We start from the raw sequence: 24,986 nt of genomic DNA, 5'->3' as shown, positions 1-24,986 counted from the left end.
GTCATTTTGTCTGCCATGGGATTTTCTTGTGTAAATACTGATGAAAAAAAGTCATTTAGCAGTAGTGTATAATCCAGATGATTCGTCAAACTCAATCTGACAGGTGCCCCGCCCCTATCAAAGTGTATCAAAGTGTGTAACCCCTCCCCTCCCCTTGTCTGACAGCTGGTATCCAGCTTTCCCTCCTTGTTTGATTTCCCCCTTTTGATATAGTTTGATATAGTTTGATATTATTCCCGTATTTGTTTTATATTAGATTTTATACGTAGTTCGAGCTTGATTCTGTAAGCTGTGTTTTACTCACAGTGTACACATATAGTGCAGAACTTTGTTTTATAACACACCCAGCTGTTTATTTGTGTCTCTACTGACCATTAACTAAATGATGGTCACCTTATTTACACAAACAGAAAAGACAGATTTTCTGTTTGTGCCTCAGAGGTCATTTGCCAGGCAGTGTGTTTTATTTATGTTTTTATAACGCAGCTGTTTATTTGTGTCTCTACTGACCATTAACTAAATGATGGTCACCTTATTTACACAAACAGAAAAGACAGATTTTCTGTTTGTGCCTCAGAGGTCATTTGCCGGGCAGTGTGTTTTATTTATGTTTTTATAACGCACCATGTTTGATATTGTTAATTTGATTCTGGGATAACACTTGTTTAATGTCTCAGGCTTATTTTTGTACAAATCCAGGCTGTTTGCTGTTCGATTTTTTGTATTTGCTTTCTCTTTGTACATGTAGTTCTGATCTGAGGGGTCATTTGTTTTTGTATTCGCTTTCTCTCTGTGCCTGTAGATGTTATCTGTGGGTCATTTGTTTTTGTATTCGCTTTCTCTTTGGGGCTGTAGGTGTCATCTGAGGGGCAGACTAGGGATCTCAGGATCCCATGTTTAGTACTGTCATATGTTGCATAATTTTAGCACATTTCCTGTACCACAGTATATTTTATCATGTGCATCATTATTAGTCATTTAGGACTTATTTATGTTATCATGTTTTTGCACTTTATTAATATGCTGACCACATAGGTCAGTGATTTTTTGCACTTTATTAATATGCTGTCCACATAGGTCAGTGATTTTTGCACTTTATTAATATGCTGTCCACATATAGTATTTTTTGATATCTCAAAAGGGTGTGACACATTCCCATATATTATTCCAGCTTTCTTTAATTCTACATTATTTTAGCACATATTAATTTTACAGGTGCCTGTGCTGTCTATAATTTGACTCCTTTTTATTCAAAGACATCTAACATATACAGACTTTTAAAGCTTTTTTACATTTCTATTGGTGTTACATTTCTATTGGTGTTACTTTTGCACATGTATTACTGGCTTCTATAAAAATATGAATATTATCTAGTTTACTTATGTTGCAGATTATGTTGCAGTATTTTATTTCCCTGGTGTTACTTTTGCACATGTATTACTGGCGTCTTTAAAAAATATGAATATTATTAACCTTATGTTTTTGCACTTTGCCTGTGCTGCCTATAATTTGACTCCTTTTTATTCAAAGACAGCTAACATATGCAGACTTTTAAAGCTTTTTTACATTTCTATTGGTGTTACATTTCTATTGGTGTTACTTTTGCACATGTATTACTGGATTCTTTAAAAATATGAATATTATCTAGTTTACTTATGTTGCAGTATTTTATTTTCCTGGTGTTACTTTTGCACATGTATTACTGTTTTTCTTGTTTTTGTGTAAAATCTCGGTCAGGCAGGCACGAACACACACACACACAACAGAGAACCCACACACAACAAACACACATAACATACAAAACACACACAACACATACAACACACACGACAAACATACACACACAACATACAGAACACATACAACACATGCGGCACACACAACACACACACACACAACAAACACACAGAACACACACACACAAGAAATAGACATTTAGGACTTACTTATGTTATTATGTTTTTGCACTTTGCCTGTGCTGCCTATAATTTGACTCCTTTTTATTCAAAGACAGCTAACATATGCAGACTTTTAAAGCTTTTTTACATTTCTATTGGTGTTACATATTGGTGTTACATTTCTATTGGTGTTACTTTTGCACATGTATTACTGGATTCTTTAAAAATATGAATATTATCTAGTTTACTTATGTTGCAGTATTTTATTTTCCTGGTGTTACTTTTGCACATGTATTACTGTTTTTCTTGTTTTTGTGTAAAATCTCGGTCAGGCAGGCACGAACACACACACACAACACAGAACCCACACACAACAAACACACATAACATACAAAACACAAACAACACATACAACACGCACGACAAACATACACACACAACATACAGAACACATACAACACATGCGGCACACACAACACACACACACAACAAACACACAGAACACACACACAAGAAATAGACATTTAGGACTTATTTATGTTATTATGTTTTTGCACTTTGCCTGTGCTGCCTATAATTTGACTCCTTTTTATTCAAAGACAGCTAACATATGCAGACTTTTAAAGCTTTTTTTTACATTTCTATTGGTGTTACATTTCTATTGGTGTTACTTTTGCACATGTATTACTGGATTCTTTAAAAATATGAATATTATCTAGTTTACTTATGTTGCAGTATTTTATTTTCCTGGTGTTACTTTTGCACATGTATTACTGTTTTTCTTGTTTTTGTGTAAAATCTCGGTCAGGCAGGCACGAACACACACACACAACACAGAACCCACACACAACAAACACACATAACATACAAAACACACACAACACATACAACACACACGACAAACATACAGAACACATACAACACATGCGGCACACACAACACACACACAACAAACACACAGAACACACACACACACAAGAAATAGACATTTAGGACTTATTTATGTTATTATGTTTTTGCACTTTGCCTGTGCTGTCTATAATTTGACTCCTTTTTATTCAAAGACAGCTAACATATGCAGACTTTTAAAGCTTTTTTACATATCTATTGGTGTTACATTTCTATTGTTGTTACTTTTGCACATGTATTACTGGATTCTTTAAAAATATGAATATTATCTAGTTTACTTATGTTGCAGTATTTTATTTTCCTGGTGTTACTTTTGCACATGTATTACTGGCGTCTTTAAAAAATATGAATATTATTTAGTTTACTTATGTTACAGTATTTTATTTTCCGTGTGTTACTTATGCACATGTATTACTGGCGTCTTCAACAGTTATGATCCATACCTTTTCTATATAAATATGGGTAAATGAATACACCATTATAGAACCATTTCGAATCCATGTTTTGTTGAAAATAACTGGGCATACATAAGAAACCGTGCAATATATCTTTATAGAAATAACACTTCTGCACCCACGGGCGCTTCTCAGCAACCCCTGCAGCTGGTACTCATCAGGCACTGTGAAATAATGCAAAAATACATCTGTGTGCGGCTGGCGGGATCAACATTTTGCTATTATAAGTTTATGGTTCTGTAAAGAACACACAACACATACAGAACACACACACACAACACACAACAAGCACATATTATGAAAAAATGACAATCATTGTATGTGATTTAAAAGACTTTAGTCGCTCACACGTACCACAGAAAGATTTAGTTTAAAAACTGCTTAGTCATGGGGATTTAGATTTATCAGGGGTGATTTAGTTTGAAAGCACACAGCTCTGCGATAATGTCGGGGGTTGGGCAGGCATTTAACAGTCTTTCATATGTATCACAGAAAGATTTTAGTTCCATCTGTGCGAGTTTGCTTTGAGCGTACTGCGCAGCCATGTCAGTAAACATTTTGACATGGTCATCATCCCACGAAGGACGACCTGTGTAAGGTGTATGTACAGCAACTTTCTGTTTTTTACCTACACGGCGACGGGATACTGCGCGTTTCTTTAGAGGTAATACAGGGGCAAAAACGCTAGAAGAGCCTGCAAGAGCAGTATCTGCAGATTGCACAGTCTGGCACACAGGTATATTGAGGGGGTCTATGGGTGACCACAGACCCTCGGAGAGCTGTTCAATTTCTCTGTTTTCAGGAGTAACTTGTGGTATGGCGACTGCGCTATTGGCGTCCCGAGTTATGCAGGGACTAGCGTTCTGCGATGCACGACTCTCTCTTGAAACGTTCGTATATTTCTGATGTGGAATCTTGGGGCTTGGATTCCCGGGTTGTTTTGGTGCCGCGTAGCATTCATCACGATCCACAACACAGATGGGCGAAAGAGATGTTGTTCTCACCGCCGTATTAGCTCTTTGTGGCTGATTCTCTGCAGCTCCGTAATTACGCCATTGCAAAACGCGTTGCTGAAGATCCGTCGTATCTAAAAGAAAAGATACAAGCATCGGATAGCAGCGAAACGGGGCAAAATTGGAAAAGCTAAACGGCGACGCACAGCTATGATCCTGCGTAATATTTGAAAAGTTAACGGTGCCAGTTACCCATGAAATCATTGTAACAATATTTACATAAACCTGTATAGAGCAGCCCAGATATATACTTACAAGTATGAAGCGGGAATTGCCCCACAAAAGCTCCTGGTTTAACGGTCGGCGCAATGCTCAAACTCGCCGAGATGGGAATATTCTCTTTTTCAAGCTGTATTTTCCGGGCAACTAGATTAGCGAATGTAAGTAAAAGTATAACGATTAGCTAACACAGAATTGATTTTCTACACAAAACTGCATATATATATATATATATTTTTTTTTTTCAAAATGAATTTTCTGACAGCTAGTTAGCAGCTGTAAGTAAATATGAGTATTACACAAAAGTGAGAATCGACTGTATTTCAAGTGAACAGATACCTTTTCTATTCTTGAAACACCTGCGTAACGAGCTGCCGCGTCTTTTAGGCGCATCGGGTTTCGATGAAATTGCAGGGTTCTTGACATCTATGATCTCCACGTCTGAACCCAGCGTATCGCATGGTTCGAGAACACACCAGTTTTCAGGCATATCGTCAGATGTCTCCGTGTCAGTATCTGTATGAGAAATTGCGCGTAGTTCGTGTTTACATACAAAGGATTAAAGCAACTGACATAGTATAATATAGTTTTACGGCATAAACATATTTGCGGTGTAAAATTAATATAGCAAGACTTATGCCGCTATATATTAATAATTCAGTATTATATTGGTGGCTACCGCTATTATTTGTTTTATTAATTTAATCATATATTTATGATGACATAATTTGGGTAATACAATAGTTAATAGCTGCTATAGTTTTACGCCATAAACAGTATATATTAACATAGATAATATATATATATATATATATATATATATATATATATTTAGCTTTCTTACATGTGATACATGAAAGATAAATATCTTTGTACCGTGTTACAATGACATTTTTTCCTATCTAAAAGCAAAAAGGCGCGCCTAATTACCCATGATGAGGTGAAGAGCAGGTCCATTATTATTATTGCGCCAATCGGGCGACATACACGGCTCTTAAATAAGAAAGAATGCATGAATATATAATTAATATAAATTACTTATAATATAATGACTCAATCAGAATGAGTCAATACTCTGTATATTATACGCGTATAATACCTAATTGTGTGCTTGCAAGAAGGGGGCTGCATTGATCGCGAGGGTATTGGGCTTCCATCTTAAATAAATAGGGGAAAAGTTTTATCTATTACTGCTCCGCCAATAAATACAGTTTAAAACTACGTTACAAAAATATGCGTTACAGGCAATGATAATATTAGACTGCAAATAAAACAGTAAACACTTACTTTTTCAGAGAGTAGCGCAGCTGTTCAGAGGCCCAGAAAAATGGTAAGATTCTGCTTCTCAAGCTTGGAGGAACTATCCATGTATTTAAAGAGAAATTACCACCCACCGTGACCACACCTACAGGGAATCCGCATTATACGGCACCCGTGACTAATTGCTAGCACATGTCAGATAACAATGGTGGTTATGCCACCGCCATAAGTCTTTCTATATTAATTATGTACATGCATCTAGCTGCCAGTATAACACTAACTTATTAAACAAATAACATCCTTAATTATGGTTTTAGAGATGCATAGTTAAATATAATTAAGCATTTGCGAATAATAAGCCAACTGTCTTATATACTTACATTTAGAATAGTTCTTCTTTTAGTCTAGTCTGGCTTCTGGTGGATGTCTGCTGTACTGTAGTGGTACAGCCAGCTGTATTTATCCTGAGTGTCAGAAAACAAGCCAGCTGTTAACACCCAGAAACACACCCAGTTACGCCCCACCACACGCCTTCTGTTAACACCCAGAACACAGGCATACATGCAATTAATGCATGTATTAACTCAGTATTATACGCGTATAATGTACAGAGTATTGACTCATTCTGATTGAGTCATTATATTATAAGTAATTTATATTAATTATATATTCATGCATTCTTTCTTATTTAAGAGCCGTGTATGTCGCCCGATTGGCGCAATAATTTCATAACGCAGAATTATGAGCGCATTGAAGCCGTGGCGCCGATATCCGATAATGGACCTGCTCTTCACCTCATCATGGGTAATTAGGCGCGCCTTTTTGCTTTTAGATAGGGAAAAATGTCATTGTAACACGGTACAAAGATATTTGTCTTTCATGTATCACATGTAAGAAAGCTAAATATATATATATATATATATATATTATCTATGTTAATATATACTGTTTATGGCGTAAAACTATAGCAGCTATTAACTATTGTATTACACAAATTATGTCATCATAAATATATGATTAAATTAATAAAACAAATAATAGCGGTAGCCACCAATATAATACTGAATTATTAATATATAGCGGCATAAGTCTTGCTATATTAATTTTACACCGCAAATATGTTTATGCCGTAAAACTATATTATACTATGTCAGTTGCTTTAATCCTTTGTATGTAAACACGAACTACGCGCAATTTCTCATACAGATACTGACACGGAGACATCTGACGATATGCCTGAAAACTGGTGTGTTCCCGAACCATGCGATACGCTGGGTTCAGACGTGGAGATCATAGATGTCAAGAACCCTGCAATTTCATCGAAACCCGATGCGCCTAAAAGACGCGGCAGCTCGTTACGCAGGTGTTTCAAGAATAGAAAAGGTATCTGTTCACTTGAAATACAGTCGATTCTCACTTTTGTGTAATACTCATATTTACTTACAGCTGCTAACTAGCTGTCAGAAAATTTATTTTGAAGAAAAAAAAAAATATATATATATATATATATCCGTCTCAACGCTGCAGTTTTGTGTAGAAAATCAATTCTGTGTTAGCTAATCGTTATATTTTTACTTACATCCGCTAATCTAGTTGCCCGGAAAATACAGCTTGAAAAAGAGAATATTCCCATCTCGGCGAGTTTGAGCATTGCGCCGACCGTTAAACCAGGAGCTGTTGTGGGGCAATTCCCGCTTCATACTTGTAAGTATATATCTGGGCTGCTCTATACAGGTTTATGTAAATATTGTTACAATGATTTCATGGGTAACTGGCACCGTTAACTTTTCAAATATTACGCAGGATCATAGCTATGCGTCGCCGTTTAGCTTTTCCAATTTTGCCCCGTTTCGCTGCTATCCGACGCTTGTATCTTTTCTTTTAGATACGACGGATCTTCAGCAACGCGTTTTGCAATGGCGTAATTACGGAGCTGCAGAGAATCAGCCACAAAGAGCTAATACGGCGGTGAGAACAACATCTCTTTCGCCCATCTGTGTTGTGGATCGTGATGAATGCTACGCGGCACCAAAACAACCCGGGAATCCAAGCCCCAAGATTCCACATCAGAAATATACGAACGTTTCAAGAGAGAGACGTGCATCGCAGAACGCTAGTCCCTGCATAACTCGGGACGCCAATAGCGCAGTCGCCATACCACAAGTTACTCCTGAAAACAGAGAAATTGAACAGCTCTCCGAGGGTCTGTGGTCACCCATAGACCCCCTCAATATACCCGTCTGCCAGACTGTGCAATCTGCAGATACTGCTCTTGCAGGCTCTTCTAGCGTTTTTGCCCCTGTATTACCTCTAAAGAAGCGCGCAGTATCCCGTAGCCGTGTAGGTAAAAAACAGAAAGTTGCTGTACATACACCTTACACAGGTCGTCCTTCGTGGGATGATGACCATGTCAAAATGTTTACTGACATGGCTGCGCAGTACGCTCAAAGCAAACTCGCACAGATGGAACTAAAATCTTTCTGTGATACATATGAAAGACTGTTAAATGCCTGCCCAACCCCCGACATTATCGCGGAGCTGTGTGCTTTCAAACTAAATCACCCCTGATAAATCTAAATCCCCATGACTAAGCAGTTTTTAAACTAAATCTTTCTGTGATACGTGTGAGCGACTAAAGTCTTTTAAATCACATACAATGATTGTCATTTTTTCATAATATGTGCTTGTTGTGTGTTGTGTGTGTGTGTGTTCTGTATGTGTTGTGTGTTCTTTACAGAACCATAAACTTATAATAGCAAAATGTTGATCCCGCCAGCCGCACACAGATGTATTTTTGCATTATTTCACAGTGCCTGATGAGTACCAGCTGCAGGGGTTGCTGAGAAGCGCCCGTGGGTGCAGAAGTGTTATTTCTATAAAGATATATTGCACGGTTTCTTATGTATGCCCAGTGATTTTCAACAAAACATGGATTCGAAATGGTTCTATAATGGTGTATTCATTTACCCATATTTATATAGAAAAGGTATGGATCATAACTGTTGAAGACGCCAGTAATACATGTGCATAAGTAACACACGGAAAATAAAATACTGTAACATAAGTAAACTAAATAATATTCATATTTTTTAAAGACGCCAGTAATACATGTGCAAAAGTAACACCAGGAAAATAAAATACTGCAACATAAGTAAACTAGATAATATTCATATTTTTAAAGAATCCAGTAATACATGTGCAAAAGTAACACCAATAGAAATGTAACACCAATAGATATGTAAAAAAGCTTTAAAAGTCTGCATATGTTAGCTGTCTTTGAATAAAAAGGAGTCAAATTATAGACAGCACAGGCAAAGTGCAAAAACACAATAACATAAATAAGTCCTAAATGTCTATTTCTTGTGTGTGTGTTCTGTGTGTTTGTTGTGTGTGTGTGTTGTGTGTGCCGCATGTGTTGTATGTGTTCTGTATGTTGTGTGTGTATGTTTGTCGTGTGTGTTGTATGTGTTGTGTGTGTTTTGTATGTTATGTGTGTTTGTTGTGTGTGGGTTCTGTGTTGTGTGTGTGTGTGTTCGTGCCTGCCTGACCGAGATTTTACACAAAAACAAGAAAAACAGTAATACATGTGCAAAAGTAACACCAGGAAAATAAAATACTGCAACATAAGTAAACTAGATAATATTCATATTTTTAAAGAATCCAGTAATACATGTGCAAAAGTAACACCAATAGAAATGTAACACCAATAGAAATGTAAAAAAAGCTTTAAAAGTCTGCATATGTTAGCTGTCTTTGAATAAAAAGGAGTCAAATTATAGGCAGCACAGGCAAAGTGCAAAAACATAATAACATAAATAAGTCCTAAATGTCTATTTCTTGTGTGTGTGTATGTGTGTGTGTTGTGTGTGCCGCATGTGTTGTATGTGTTCTGTATGTTGTGTGTATGTTTGTCGTGCGTGTTGTATGTGTGGTGTGTGTTTTGTATGTTATGTGTGTTTGTTGTGTGTGGGTTCTGTGTTGTGTGTGTGTGTGTTCGTGCCTGCCTGACCGAGATTTTACACAAAAACAAGAAAAACAGTAATACATGTGCAAAAGTAACACCAATAGAAATGTAACACCAATATGTAACACCAATAGAAATGTAAAAAAGCTTTAAAAGCCTGCATATGTTAGCTGTCTTTGAATAAAAAGGAGTCAAATTATAGGCAGCACAGGCAAAGTGCAAAAACATAATAACATAAATAAGTCCTAAATGTCTATTTCTTGTGTGTGTGTGTTCTGTGTGTTTGTTGTGTGTGTGTGTTGTGTGTGCCGCATGTGTTGTATGTGTTCTGTATGTTGTGTGTGTATGTTTGTCGTGTGTGTTGTATGTGTAGTGTGTGTTTTGTATGTTATGTGTGTTTGTTGTGTGTGGGTTCTGTGTTGTGTGTGTGTGTGTTCATGCCTGCCTGACCGAGATTTTACACAAAAACAAGAAAAACAGTAATACATGTGCAAAAGTAACACCAGGAAAATAAAATACTGCAACATAAGTAAACTAGATAATATTCATATTTTTAAAGAATCCAGTAATACATGTGCAAAAGTAACACCAATAGAAATGTAACACCAATAGAAATGTAAAAAAAAGCTTTAAAAGTCTGCATATGTTAGCTGTCTTTGAATAAAAAGGAGTCAAATTATAGGCAGCACAGGCAAAGTGCAAAAACATAATAACATAAATAAGTCCTAAATGTCTATTTCTTGTGTGTGTGTGTATGTGTGTGTGTTGTGTGTGCCGCATGTGTTGTATGTGTTCTGTATGTTGTGTGTGTATGTTTGTCGTGCGTGTTGTATGTGTTGTGTGTGTTTTGTATGTTATGTGTGTTTGTTGTGTGTGGGTTCTGTGTTGTGTGTGTGTGTTCGTGCCTGCCTGACCGAGATTTTACACAAAAACAAGAAAAACAGTAATACATGTGCAAAAGTAACACCAATAGAAATGTAACACCAATATGTAACACCAATAGAAATGTAAAAAAGCTTTAAAAGTCTGCATATGTTAGCTGTCTTTGAATAAAAAGGAGTCAAATTATAGGCAGCACAGGCAAAGTGCAAAAACATAATAACATAAATAAGTCCTAAATGTCTATTTCTTGTGTGTGTGTGTTCTGTGTGTGTGTGTGTTGTGTGTGCCGCATGTGTTGTATGTGTTCTGTATGTTGTGTGTGTATGTTTGTCGTGTGTGTTGTATGTGTTGTGTGTGTTTTGTATGTTATGTGTGTTTGTTGTGTGTGGGTTCTGTGTTGTGTGTGTGTGTGTTCGTGCCTGCCTGACTGAGATTTTACACAAAAACAAGAAAAACAGCAATACATGTGCAAAAGTAACACCAGGAAAATAAAATACTGCAACATAAGTAAACTAGATAATATTCATATTTTTAAAGAATCCAGTAATACATGTGCAAAAGTAACACCAATAGAAATGTAACACCAATAGAAATGTAGGCAGCACAGGCAAAGTGCAAAAACATAAGGTTAATAATATTCATATTTTTTAAAGACGCCAGTAATACATGTGCAAAAGTAACACCAGGAAAATAAAATACTGCAACATAAGTAAACTAAATAATATTCATATTTTAAAGAAGGCAGTAATACATGTGCAAAAGTAACACCAGGGAAATAAAATACTGCAACATAATCTGCAACATAAGTAAACTAGATAATATTCATATTTTTAAAGAAGCCAGTAATACATGTGCAAAAGTAACACCAATAGAAATGTAACACCAATAGAAATGTAAAAAAGCTTTAAAAGTCTGTATATGTTAGATGTCTTTGAATAAAAAGGAGTCAAATTATAGACAGCACAGGCACCTGTAAAATTAATATGTGCTAAAATAATGTAGAATTAAAGAAAGCTGGAATAATATATGGGAATGTGTCACACTTTTTTGAGATATCAAAACATACTATATGTGGACAGCATATTAATAAAGTGCAAAAATCACTGACCTATGTGGACAGCATATTAATAAAGTGCAAAAAATCACTGACCTATGTGGTCAGCATATTAATAAAGTGCAAAAACATGATAACATAAATAAGTCCTAAATGACTAATAATGATGCACATGATAAAATATACTGTGGTACAGGAAATGTGCTAAAATTATGCAACATATGACAGTACTAAACATGGGATCCTGAGATCCCTAGTCTGCCCCTCAGATGACACCTACAGCCCCAAAGAGAAAGCGAATACAAAAACAAATGACCCACAGATAACATCTACAGGCACAGAGAGAAAGCGAATACAAAAACAAATGACCCCTCAGATAACAACTACATGTACAAAGAGAAAGCAAATACAAAAAATCGAACAGCAAACAGCCTGGATTTGTACAAAAATAAGCCTGAGACATTAAACAAGTGTTATCCCAGAATCAAATTAACAATATCAAACATGCTGCGTTATAAAAACATAAATAAAAACACTGCCCGGCAAATGACCTCTGAGGCACAAACAGAAAATCTGTCTTTTCTGTTTGTGTAAATAAGGTGACCATCATTTAGTTAATGGTCAGCAGAGACACAAATAAACAGCTGCGTTATAAAAACATAAATAAAACACACTGCCCGGCAAATGACCTCTGAGGCACAAACAGAAAATCTGTCTTTTCTGTTTGTGTAAATAAGGTGACCATCATTTAGTTAATGGTCAGTAGAGACACAAATAAACAGCTGGGTGTGTTATAAAACAAAGTTCTGCACTATATGTGTACACTGTGAATAAAACACAGCTTACAGAATCAAGCTCGAGCTACGTATAAAATCTAATATAAAACAAATACGGGAATAATATCAAACTATATCAAACTATATCAAAAGGGGAAATCAAACAAGGTGGGACAGCTGGATACCAGCCGTCAGACAAGGGGAGGGGAGGGGTTACACACTTTGATACACTTTGATAGGGGCGGGGCACCTGTCAGATTGAGTTTGACGAATCATCTGGATTATACACTACTTTTAGCATATTGGCTTTTTCCTCATCCTCATCCACCATTTCACCCAGACTATTTTTAAGGGGGCCAACACTATCATTTGTTAGTTTTTTACTATTTACGTAGTTAAAGAATATTTTGGGATTATTTTTACTCTCTCTGGCAATGAGTCTCTCTGTCTCAGTCTTTGCTGCCTTGATTTGCTTTTTACAGAATTTATTTAATTTTTGTATTTATTTAATGCCTCATCACTACCTACTTCCTTTAGTTCTCTAAATGCTTTCTTTTTGTCACTTATTGCACCCCTTACAGCTCTATTTAGCCATATTGGTTTCCTCCTATTCCTAGTATGTTTATTCCCATACGGTATATACTGTGCACAGGTCCTATCCAGGATGCTAATAAATGTCTTCCATTTTCTTTGTGTATTTTTATGTCTCAGGATATCGTCCCAGTTAATTGCACCAAGATCCTCTCTCATCCATTGGAAATTTGCCCTCCTGAAGTTTAGTGTCCTTGCAGCCCCTCTACAACACATCTTATTAAAGGATACATGAAAACTTATTATTTTGTGATCACTATTCCCCAAGTGACCCCCAACCCTTATATTTGATATGCGGTCTGGCCTGTTGGTTAATATTAGGTCTAGCAGTGCCCCCCTTCTTGTTGGGTCCTGAACCAGTTGTGAAAGGTAATTGTCTCTCATAGTTGTCAAAAACCGATTACCTTTGCTGGAACTGCAGATTTCCGTTCCCCAATCTATTTCAGGGTAGTTGATGTCCCCCATAATAATGACTTCCCCTTGAGTCGCAGCTTCATCTATTTGCTTTACGAGGATATTCTCCATTGCTTCCATTATTTTTGGAGATTTATAACAAACCCTTATCAGTAATTTATTATTTTTCCCCCCTCCCCTTATCTCCACCCACAGGGACTCTACATTTTCATTAGATTCACCTATATTGTCACGTTGGATGGGTTTTAGGGATGATTTTACATATAGACATACCCCTCCCCCTCGCTTATCTATTCGGTCATTTCTGAACAGACTATAACCCTGCAAGTTAACAGCCCAGTCATGGCTCTCATCAAGCCACATTTCAGATATCCCCACCATGTCATAATTATGCTCCAACAACATTAATTCTAATTCATCCATTTTGTTGGCAAGGCGTCTGGCATTAGTATACATGCACTTGATGTTCCTCTCTGTACCTCTATTCTTTCTTAAATTATTAACTGTTCTAACCCCACCCCCCATGCCACTGCCACCCCCATCTTCCTTATTTGTGCCCAGGTCTCTATCTGCACTATCTTTCCCTCCTATAAAATGAATACCCTCCTCCCCAATCCCTAGTTTAAACACTCCTCCAACCTTCTAGCCATTTTCTCCCCCAACACAGCTGCACCCTCCCCATTGAGCTGCAGCCCGTCCCTAGCGTAGAGCCTGTAGCCAACTGATAAGTCGGCCCAGTTCTGCAGTAACCCAAACCCCTCCTTCCTACACCAATTCTTGAGCCACTTATTAACCTCCCTAATCTCCCGTTGCCTTTCTGGCGTGGCACGTTGTACAGGCAGTATTTCAGAAAATACTACATTGGAGGTCTTGCTTTCAGCTTGCAGCCTAATTCCCTAAAATCATCTTTAAGGACCTTCCACCTACCTCTAACTATGTCTTTTGTGCCAATGTGCACCATGACCGCTGGGTCCTCACCAGCCCCTCCCAGTAATCTGTCCACCAAATCAGCGATGTGTCGGACTCGAGCACCAGGTATGCAGCACACCGTTTGACGATCCCTGTCGTTGTGACAGATTGCCCTATCTTTTCCCCTAATAATTGAGTCCCCCACTACCAGCACCTGTCTGGCCTGCCCTGCTCTCCTATTTCCCTGCTTACTGTAGCAGTCACTCCTCCGGCTTTGTTGTGTGCAAGGTCAGGGTTACTGCTGTATCAGTATCCAGAGGTTCCAAAGATGGTGGATGGCACCAGGAGTGCGGTGAGGGCGCAGGCCAGTGCTATGGTCTATGAGGAGGTGGTGGTGGACGCTACTGTTCAAGGCGAGGGGGAACTCTGCCAGGACTCCCCAAGGAGCCAGCCACCCGTGCTTAGTCTCGCAGGGGACTACCCACCACCTACCCGCCCCAGCCTGTCGACATCAGCGGCCCTTGTTGCAGTGGCAGTGGCATGTCTCGAGGCGGGTAACGAAGATGCCTATGTAAAACTCATGGCAGCTGCAGAGAAAGCAGTGGAGGCAGAACGTGCAGAACGCCATGATGCAGCAGAACGAGAGCGTGTAGAACGCTGTGAAGCTGCAGAGCGGGCAGCGGAGCAAGCAGCGGCAGAGAAAGCAGCGGAGCACCAGCACCGACTGGCGATGCCTCAACACGGGCTCCCACTAGACACCCCAGCACCACCAGAGTGCAAGGCTTCCAAAGTCCGGGCCGAGGACTTCCCTCTGCTTGAGAAGGATGGAGACCTGGATTCCTTCCTGCTGGCCTTTGAAAGGACCTGCCTCCAACACCATCTGGCCCCGGATCAGTGGGCAAGATACCTGACTTTGAGGGGTAAGTCCCTGGAAGTTTTGGTGGACTTACCTGCCGTGGCGGAGCAGGACTACAACAGCATCAAGCGGGCCCTGATCCAGCACTACAAGCTCACTCCGGAGTCAAACCGCAAGAAGTTCCGGAGACTGCAGCCGGGCCCAAAGGACACCTGAACCGACCACATGCGGGCGTTTCTGAGAGCTGCAGAGCACTGGACTTTGGGTCTAGTGCTCACCATCCGCCAGGAGGTCCAGGAACTGTTCATCACGGAGCAGTTCTTGTGGAACTGCCCAGAAGACCTCCAGCAGTTCCTCTGTGACTGGATACCGAAGGGGGCTTCTGCTACAGCCGCCCTGGCAGACGAGTATGGCAATAACAGGGCGCCTGAGCCGAAGAAGCCTGCCAGCAGCACCCGGAGAGGGGGAAAGCCCAATCCTGCCCCTGTTTCCCCAGCCCCCAGAATGGAAGGGGTGTACCCCCCTGCTGCCCTCTCCAGGCCAGGCGCAGAACCCAGACGTTGTCATCACTGCAAGCAGCCAGAACTAGTGTTGAGCATTCCGATACTGCAAATCGGGTATCGGCCGATATTTGCTGTATCGGAATTCCGATATCGAGTTCCGATATTTTTGCGATATCGGAAATCAGAATCGGAAGTGTTCCCAGTCATCTTCGGCATGTGCGGTGCGTATGGTTCCCAGGGTCTGAAGGAGAGTTTCCTCTCCTTCAGACCCTGGGAACCATCCAGGATACCTTCCGATATTTGTGTTCCATTGACTTGCATTGGTATCGGGTATCGGCGATATCCGATATTTTTTGGATATCGGCCGATACCTTCCGATACTGATACCTTTGAATATCGGAAGGTATCGCTCAACACTAGCCGGGACACTTCAAGGCTGCATGTCCCCAGCGTCATAAGGCTCCATCCCTGTCCCAGAAACCGTCCACTGTTTTATGTGTGGGAGGGGGTGGTGGGAGGTCCCTGGACAATTACCAACCCATCACCATCGGCCGCTCAGCGTTCATGGGACTGCAGGACACAGAAACTGAACGAACCCCGGTACGTCCTGAGGTGGTGTCCCCTCAAGACTTGGTACAGGGGAAAACCCTTTCTGTCTCCGGAATTGGAGGCGTGGAACCAGCGCTGCCTGTCGCAAAGGTGTTTTTCGACTGGGGCGCCAGGAGGGGAATGCAGGAGGTTGGAGAAAATCCAAATATTCCTGCCAATGTGTTACTTGGGACCAATTTGGTGCGGCTAGTGTCTCAGTATGTGGCCACTGAACCCCCAAGCTCGGCTCCCCAAGAATGACATGACTCTACTGTGAATGCCAATGTTGATGTGTTGAATGAGCCTCCAATAGTGGAGGAGGGAGTGAAACCTGATGGTAATCCATGCACTGACACCCCACACACAGGGCTCATAGTGAGGACAGGTGGAGAGACTGTAGGGGAGAGCTCAGAGGGAGGGGCTGCTATGGACAGTGTAGGGCCCCTAAGTGAATCCAGCCTGCTGAGTCTAGGGCCTCTGCAGAAAGAGGAACAGGCCATGGGGGAGGGGGCGTCCCGTGAGAGGAGCCACCAGGTAAGACCCCAGGGCAGGAGTTTCCCACACCCGGGATTTCAGGAGGCCAGGGAAAAAAATGTAAAAGAACCTGGCACTCAAATGCACGTAATTGGATTTTTATTGTGTAGTACCGATAAAACGTTTCGGTCTAATCGACCTTCTTCAGTTACGTACTCAGAGAGTTAATAGTTGAATCTTGGTAGCAGTGCAGAATCAGTGCAGAATCAATCTGGTTAGAGTCACTTAAAGGATAAAATCGCGCTCTCACTAGCGAGATGGGCTAAGAGCTGGATTAGTCCGGAGCATGACGCTGTGTCCACCGTTAGTCAGAACGGGTGCCGGAGGCCAGGGAAGTCTGCCTGACCTGGCGACTTGGTCAGGAGCCGAGGGGATGCAGGCGCTACCCGTGGGCACAGCGGTCGTGGCCACTGTCACCAGGAGTGGGAGCGCCAGAGCCAAAGGAGCCTCTCAGAGGTCTGATGGCTTCCCCCTCCCCGAACAAGTGGCTGCCGAGTCAGACAGCGGCCAAGAGACAGATCCTGGGCAGCTGACAGCGGATGTGGCAGTGTCATCCATTCTTGCCACATCGAGTCAGGGATTTCAGGCAGCCTTGGAAGCTAACTCTAGCCTGAAAGCTCTCAAGGAGCAGGCGGCACAGCCTCCCAGGGAGTCAGACCGTGAGTGGGTGGTCTGGGACCAGGGACGGCTGTAGCGGTTAACGGTCCACCAGGGTTCATCGGAGGCGTGGCCCTGGGACCGACAGTTAGTGGTACCCTATCCGTTCAGGGCGGAATTGTTGCAGATAGCACACGAGATTTCCATGGCTGGACACCTAGGAATCACTAAAACCAAGGCCATGCTAGCGCAGCATTTCTACTGACCTGGAATGAGAACCAAGGTAATTGCCTACTGCCGTTCGTGTGACACCTGTCAGAGGGTGGGGAAGTCGGGGCGGCGCCCCAAAGCCCCACCGGTAACTCTTCCCATCATTGAAGAGCCTTTCTCGAGGGTGGCTGTGGATCTCATTGGACCTCTGTCCACTCCCAGCTGCTCCGTAAAATGCTTCATATTAACGGTAGTGGAGTATGCCACCCGGTACCTGGAGGCGGTAGCTTTGTCGTCCATTCGGGCTGACAAAGTGGCCACTGCCTTACTGGAGATCTTCTCCAGAGTGGGATTTCCCCAGGAAATGCTCATTGACCGAGGGACCCAGTTCATGTCACAGCTGATGGAGTCTCTGTAAGCAGACACAGGTGCAACATCTGGTAGCCAGCCCTTATCACCCACAGACCAATGGCCTGTTTGAGCGGTTCAAAGGCACCTTAAAGCAGATTCTTAAGATGTTGGTCGACTCCCACGGGAGAGACTGGGAGCGGTGTCTGCCACACCTTCTATTTGCCTACCGGGAGGTTCCACAGGCCTCAATGGGGTTCTCCCCCTTTGAGCTCCTGTATGGGCGACGTGTAGGGGGGCCCCTTGCCCTGGTGAAGGAAGCATGGGAAGGAGATTTGGCCACCCCTGGAGTGTCGGTCATTGAGTATGTTGTGCGTTCCGGGACAGAATGACGGCCTTGACACGGCTGGTGCATGACAATATGGCCCAGGCCCAAGCTGACCAGAAGCGGTGGTACGACCGGAATGCTTGTGAGAGGACCTACCACGTTGGTCAAAAGGTGTGGGTACTGGTCCCTGTCCCACAAAACAAGCTTCAGGTGGCCTGGGAGGGTCCATACCTCGTGCACCAGCAGCTCAACGCCATCACCTATCTGGTCACCCTGGACCACGCCCATGGAAGGAGGAAGGCTGTTGTGGATTCTGTTTTTGGGCTCCCTCTGGTGGTTACAGATGGTACTGGGTGACTTGTGTTCTCTGCGGTCTCTGGTGTCCACCTGTTCTATCAGGATATGGGAGTTTCCTATTTAACCTGGCTTTCTTGTCATTTCCTCGCCGGCGATCAATGTAATCAGTGTGTCTTGTTACCTCTGCTTTCCGCTTCTGTGGTCATCAGGACAAGCTAAGTTTTTTTATTTTCCTGTTCCACGTTTTGCTTTATTTTTGTTTTGGTCCAGCTTGCAGTTATGTGATTCCTTGTTGCTGGTTGCTCTAGTGGGCTGATATTACTCCTCTTGTTCCATGAGTTGGCACATGAGTTCAGGTAATTTCAGGATGGTTTTTTGTAGGGTTTTTCGCTGACCGCGCAGTTCACTTTTGTATCCTCTGCTATCTAGTTTTAGCGGGCCTCATTTTGCTGAATCTGTTTTCATTACTACGTATGTGCTTTCCTCTCATTTCACCGTCATTTCATGTGGGGGGCTGCTATTTCTGTGGGGTGTTTCTCTGGAGGCAAGAGAGGTCTTTGTTTCTTCTAATAGGGGAAGCTAGTCCTTCGGCTGGCGCGAGACGTCTAGAATCATCGTAGGCACGTTCCCCGGCTACTGCTAGTGTTGTGAATTAGGTTCAGGATCGCGGTCAGCTCAGTTTCCATCACCCTAGAGCTTGTTCTGTTTTTTGTGTGCTTGTCCTTTTGTGATCCCCTGCCATTGGGATCATGACAGTATCGCCGGCCCGAAAAGTGGTAATCGTATTGGCTGAAGTAGGAGGAAAAGTAGTCTGAGGAAGTTTTTTTTTTTTTTTTCCTTCCCTCAGAATTTGCTGCCTAGCCTTAATTGCAGCCTGGCTGCGTCTTACCTCCTCTTAATCCTTGAATGGCTCTGACCTCAGCTGTTTATCATGGACGTCCAGAGTTTGGCTTCCAGCCTGAATAATCTTGCTGCTAAGGTTCAAAATATACAAGATTTTGTTGTACATGCTCCTATGTCTGAACCTAGAATTCCTATCCCAGAGTTTTTTTCTGGAGATAGATCTAGTTTTCTGAATTTTAGGAACAATTGCAAGTTGTTTCTTTCTTTCTTTCTTTCTTTGAAATCTCGCTCCTCTGGAGACCATGCTCAGCAAGTCAAAATTGTAATATCTTTCCTGCGGGGTGACCCTCAGAATTGGGCATTTGCATTGGCACCAGGGGATCCTGCGTTGCTCAATGTGGATGCGTTTTTTCTGGCATTGGGTTTGCTCTATGAGGAACCTAACCTAGAGATTCAGGCTGAAAAAGCTTTATTGGCTCTCTCTCAGGGGCAAGATGAAGCAGAAATATATTGTCAGAAATTTCGGAAATGGTCGGTGCTTACTCAGTGGAATGAGTGCGCTCTGGCTGCAAAATTCAGAGATGGCCTTTCTGAGGCCATTAAAGATGTTATGGTGGGGTTCCCGGCGCCTACAAGTCTGAATGAGTCTATGACTATGGCTATTCAGATTGATCGGCGTTTACGGGAGCGCAAACCTGTGCACCATTTGGCGGTGTCTACTGAACAGGCACCTGAGACAATGCAATGTGATAGAATTCAGTCCAGAAGTGAACGGCAAAACTATAGGCGGAAAAATGGGTTGTGTTTTTATTGTGGTGATTCAGCTCATGTTATATCAGCATGCTCTAAACGCACAAAAAAGGTTGATAAGTCTGTTGCCATTAGTACTTTACAGTCTAAGTTCATTCTGTCTGTGACTCTGATTTGTTCATTATCAGCCATTTCCGTCGATGCCTATGTGGATTCAGGCGCTGCCCTGAGTCTTATGGATTGGTCATTTGCCAACCGCTGTGGGTTTAGTCTGCAGCCTCTGGAAGTCCCTATTCCTTTGAAAGGAATTGACTCTACACCTTTGGCTATGAATAAACCTCAGTACTGGACACATGTGACCATGCGTATGACTCCCGTTCATCAGGAGGTGATTCGCTTCCTGGTACTGTATAATTTACATGATGTCTTAGTGCTTGGTCTGCCATGGTTACAAACTCATAACCCAGTCTTGGACTGGAAAACGATGTCTGTGTTAAGCTGGGGATGTCAGGGGGTTCATGATGATGCACCTCCGATTTCTATCGCTTCATCTACTCCTTCTGAGGTTCCTGTATTTTTGTCTGATTATCGGGATGTTTTTGAGGAGCCTAAGCTCAATTCGCTTCCTCCTCACAGGGATTGCGATTGTGCTATAGATTTGATTCCTGGCAGTAAATTTCCTAAAGGTCGTTTGTTCAATCTGTCAGTGCCAGAGCATACTGCTATGCGGGATTATGTTAAGGAGTCCTTGGAAAAGGGACATATCCGTCCATCTTCATCTCCTTTGGGAGCAGGTTTTTTTTCCGTGGCCAAAAAAGATGGTTCCTTGAGGCCTTGTATAGATTACCGTCTTTTGAATAAGATTACGGTCAAATATCAGTATCCTTTGCCATTGTTGACTGATTTGTTCGCTCGCATTAAGGGGGCTAAATGGTTCACTAAGATTAATCTTCGGGGTGCGTATAATCTTGTGCGGATTAAGCAGGGTGATGAGTGGAAAACCGCATTTAATACGCCTGAGGGCCATTTTGAGTATTTGGTGATGCCTCTTGGACTTTCTAATGCTCCTTCTGTCTTCCAGTCCTTTATGCACGATATTTTCTGTGAATATCTGGATAAATTTATGATTGTGTATTTGGATGATGTTTTGGTTTTTTCTGATGACTGGGAGTCCCATGTTCAGCAGGTCAGCAAGGTGTTTCAGGTCCTGCGGGCCAATTCTTTGTTTGTAAAAGGTTCAAAGTGTCTCTTTGGAGTCCAGAAGATTTCTTTTTTGGGGTATATTTTTCCCCTTCTACTATTGAGATGGATCCCGTCAAGGTTCAAGCTATTTGTGACTGGACGCAGCCTACATCTCTTAAGAGTCTACAGAAGTTCTTGGGCTTCGCTAATTTTTATCGTCGTTTCATAACTAATTTTTCTAGTGTTGTTAAGCCTTTGACGGATCTGACTAAGAAGGGTGCTGATGTTGCTGATTGGTCTCCTGCGGCTGTGGAGGCCTTTCAGGAACTTAAGCGCCGGTTTTCTTCTGCTCCTGTGTTGCGTCAGCCAGATGTTTCGCTTCCTTTTCAGGTTGAGGTTGATGCTTCTGAGATTGGAGCGGGGGCGGTTTTGTCACAGAGAAGCTCCGATTGCTCGGTGATGAAGCCATGTGCGTTCTTTTCTAGAAAGTTTTCGCCCACTGAGCGGAATTATGATGTTGGTAATCGGGAGCTTTTGGCCATGAAGTGGGCATTTGAGGAGTGGCGTCATTGGCTTGAGGGTGCTAGACATCGTGTGGTGGTCTTGAATGATCACAAAAATCTGATTTACCTTGAGTCTGCCAAGCGTCTGAATCCTAGACAGGCTTGTTGGTCACTGTTTTTCTCCCGTTTCGATTTTGTGGTTTCATATCTGCCAGGTTCAAAGAATGTGAAGGCGGATGCTCTTTCTAGGAGTTTTGTGCCTGATTCCCCTGGAAATTCTGAGCCCACTGGTATCCTTAGGGATGGGGTGATTTTGTCGGCTGTCTTCCCAGACTTGCGACGTGCTTTGCAGGAGTTTCAGGCGGATAAACCTGATCGTTGTCCGCCTGAAAGACTGTTTGTTCCGGATAATTGGACCAGTAGAGTCATCTCCGAGGTCCATTCTTCTGTGTTGGCAGGTCATCCTGGAATATTTGGTACTAGAGACTTGGTGGCCAGGTCTTTTTGGTGGCCTTCCTTGTCGAGGGATGTGCGTGCTTTTGTGCAGTCTTGTGAAGTTTGCGCTCGGGCTAAGCCTTGCTGTTCTCGGGCCAGTGGATTGTTGTCACCTTTGCCTATCCCAAAGAGGCCTTGGACGCACATTTCCATGGACTTTATTTCGGATCTCCCTGTCTCTCAAAAAATGTCCGTCATCTGGGTTGTGTGTGACCGCTTTTCTAAGATGGTTCATCTGGTCCCCTTGCCTAAGTTACCTTCCTCCTCTGAGTTGGTCCCTCTGTTTTTTCAGAACGTGGTTCGTTTGCATGGGATTCCGGAGAACATTGTTTCTGACAGGGGATCCCAGTTTGTGTCTAGATTTTGGCGGACGTTCTGTGCTAAGATGGGCATTGATTTGTCCTTTTCGTCTGCATTCCATCCTCAGACGAATGGCCAGACGGAACGAACTAATCAGACCTTGGAAACTTATTTAAGGTGTTTTGTTTCTGCTGATCAAGATGACTGGGTTACCTTTTTGCCGCTTGCCGAATTTGCCCTTAATAATCGGGCTAGTTCTGCTACCTTGGTTTCTCCTTTCTTTTGTAATGCAGGGTTTCATCCTCGTTTTTCCTCTGGTCAGGTGGAGCCTTCTGATTGTCCTGGAGTAGACATGGTGGTGGATAGGTTGCATCAGATTTGGAGTCATGTGGTGGACAATTTGAAGTTGTCCCAGGAGAGGGCTCAGCAGTTTGCTAATCGCCGTCGCCGCGTGGGTCCTCGACTTCGTGTTGGGGACTTGGTGTGGTTGTCTTCTCGTTTTGTTCCTATGAAGGTCTTTTCTCCTAAGTTCAAGCCTCGGTTTATCGGTCCCTATAGGATCTTGGAAATTCTTAACCCTGTGTCGTTTCGTTTGGATCTCCCGGCATCGTTTGCTATTCATAATGTGTTCCATCGGTCGTTGTTGCGGAAGTATGAGGTACCTGTTGTTCCTTCGCTTGAGCCTCCTGCTCCGGTGCTGGTGGAGGGAGAATTGGAGTATGTTGTGGAGAAGATCTTGGATTCTCGTGTTTCCAGACGGAAACTTCAGTATTTGGTCAAGTGGAAGGGTTATGGTCAGGAGGATAATTCTTGGGTGGTTGCCTCTGATGTTCATGCTGCTGATTTGGTCCGTGCATTTCATAGGGCTCATCCTGGTCGCCCTGGTGGTTCTCGTGAGGGTTCGGTGACCCCTCCTCAAGGGGGGGTACTGTTGTGGATTCTGTTTTTGGGCTCCCTCTGGTGGTTACAGATGGTACTGGGTGACTTGTGTTCTCTGCGGTCTCTGGTGTCCACCTGTTCAAATCAGGATATGGGAGTTTCCTATTTAACCTGGCTTTCTTGTCATTTCCTCGCCGGCGATCAATGTAATCAGTGTGTCTTGTTACCTCTGCTTTCCGCTTCTGTGGTCATCAGGACAAGCTAAGTTTTTGATTTTCCTGTTCCACGTTTTGCTTTATTTTTGTTTTGGTCCAGCTTGCAGTTATGTGATTCCTTGTTGCTGGTTGCTCTAGTGGGCTGATATTACTCCTCTTGTTCCATGAGTTGGCACATGAGTTCAGGTAATTTCAGGATGGTTTTTTGTAGGGTTTTTCGCTGACCGCGCAGTTCACTTTTGTATCCTCTGCTATCTAGTTTTAGCGGGCCTCATTTTGCTGAATCTGTTTTCATTACTACGTATGTGCTTTCCTCTCATTTCACCGTCATTACATGTGGGGGGCTGCTATTTCTCTGGGGTGTTTCTCTGGAGGCAAGAGAGGTCTTTGTTTCTTCTAATAGGGGAAGCTAGTCCTTCGGCTGGCGCGAGACGTCTAGAATCATCGTAGGCACGTTCCCTGGCTACTGCTAGTGTTGTGAATTAGGTTCAGGATCGCGGTCAGCTCAGTTTCCATCACCCTAGAGCTTGTTCTGTTTTTTGTGTGCTTGTCCTTTTGTGATCCCCTGCCATTGGGATCATGACAGAAGGCCTTCCATTTTAACATGATGAAGGCACATCATGAGCGGGAGGCTTGAGCCCACCCAGTGTTCAACCTTCCCGAGGAAGGTGAGGTAGAAACCCTCCTGGATCTGCTCACCCAAGCCAAGACGGGTGGATCCATCGAGGATGTGGGGGTTGGCCACCAGCTCTCAGAGGACCAACATTCCCAACTGGGGGTCACCCTACACCCCTTTCAGGGGGCTGTTCAGCAGCCTGCCCAGAAGGACTGAGGCAGCCGTCCATGAGGTGGACACCGGCAATCACCCCCCGATCCGGCGTTCAGCATATCGGGTTTCTCTCGAGGTGCAGCAGCACATGCGCCAAGAGATAGACGAGATGCTGAAGCTGGGGGTGATCCAAGCATCCAACAGCGCGGGGGCTTCGCTTGTAGTCCTCGTCCCTAAAAAGGACCGAACTATGCAGTTCTGCATGGACTACCAGGGGCTCAACGCTGTGACGGTCCCCGATGCGTACCCAATGCCGCGCATCGATGACCTCGATCAGCTGGCCGGGTCAAGTACATGACCATCATGGATCTGAGCAGGGGATATTGGCAGATTCCCCTGACCCCTAAGGCATGGGAATGCTCTGCCTTTTTCACCCCCTTTGGAC

This window comes from Ranitomeya imitator, chromosome 1 (genome assembly GCF_032444005.1).
Source record: "Ranitomeya imitator isolate aRanImi1 chromosome 1, aRanImi1.pri, whole genome shotgun sequence".
NCBI classification, from domain to species: Eukaryota; Metazoa; Chordata; class Amphibia; order Anura; family Dendrobatidae; genus Ranitomeya; species Ranitomeya imitator.
Note: the sequence above shows the minus strand (reverse complement) of the source record.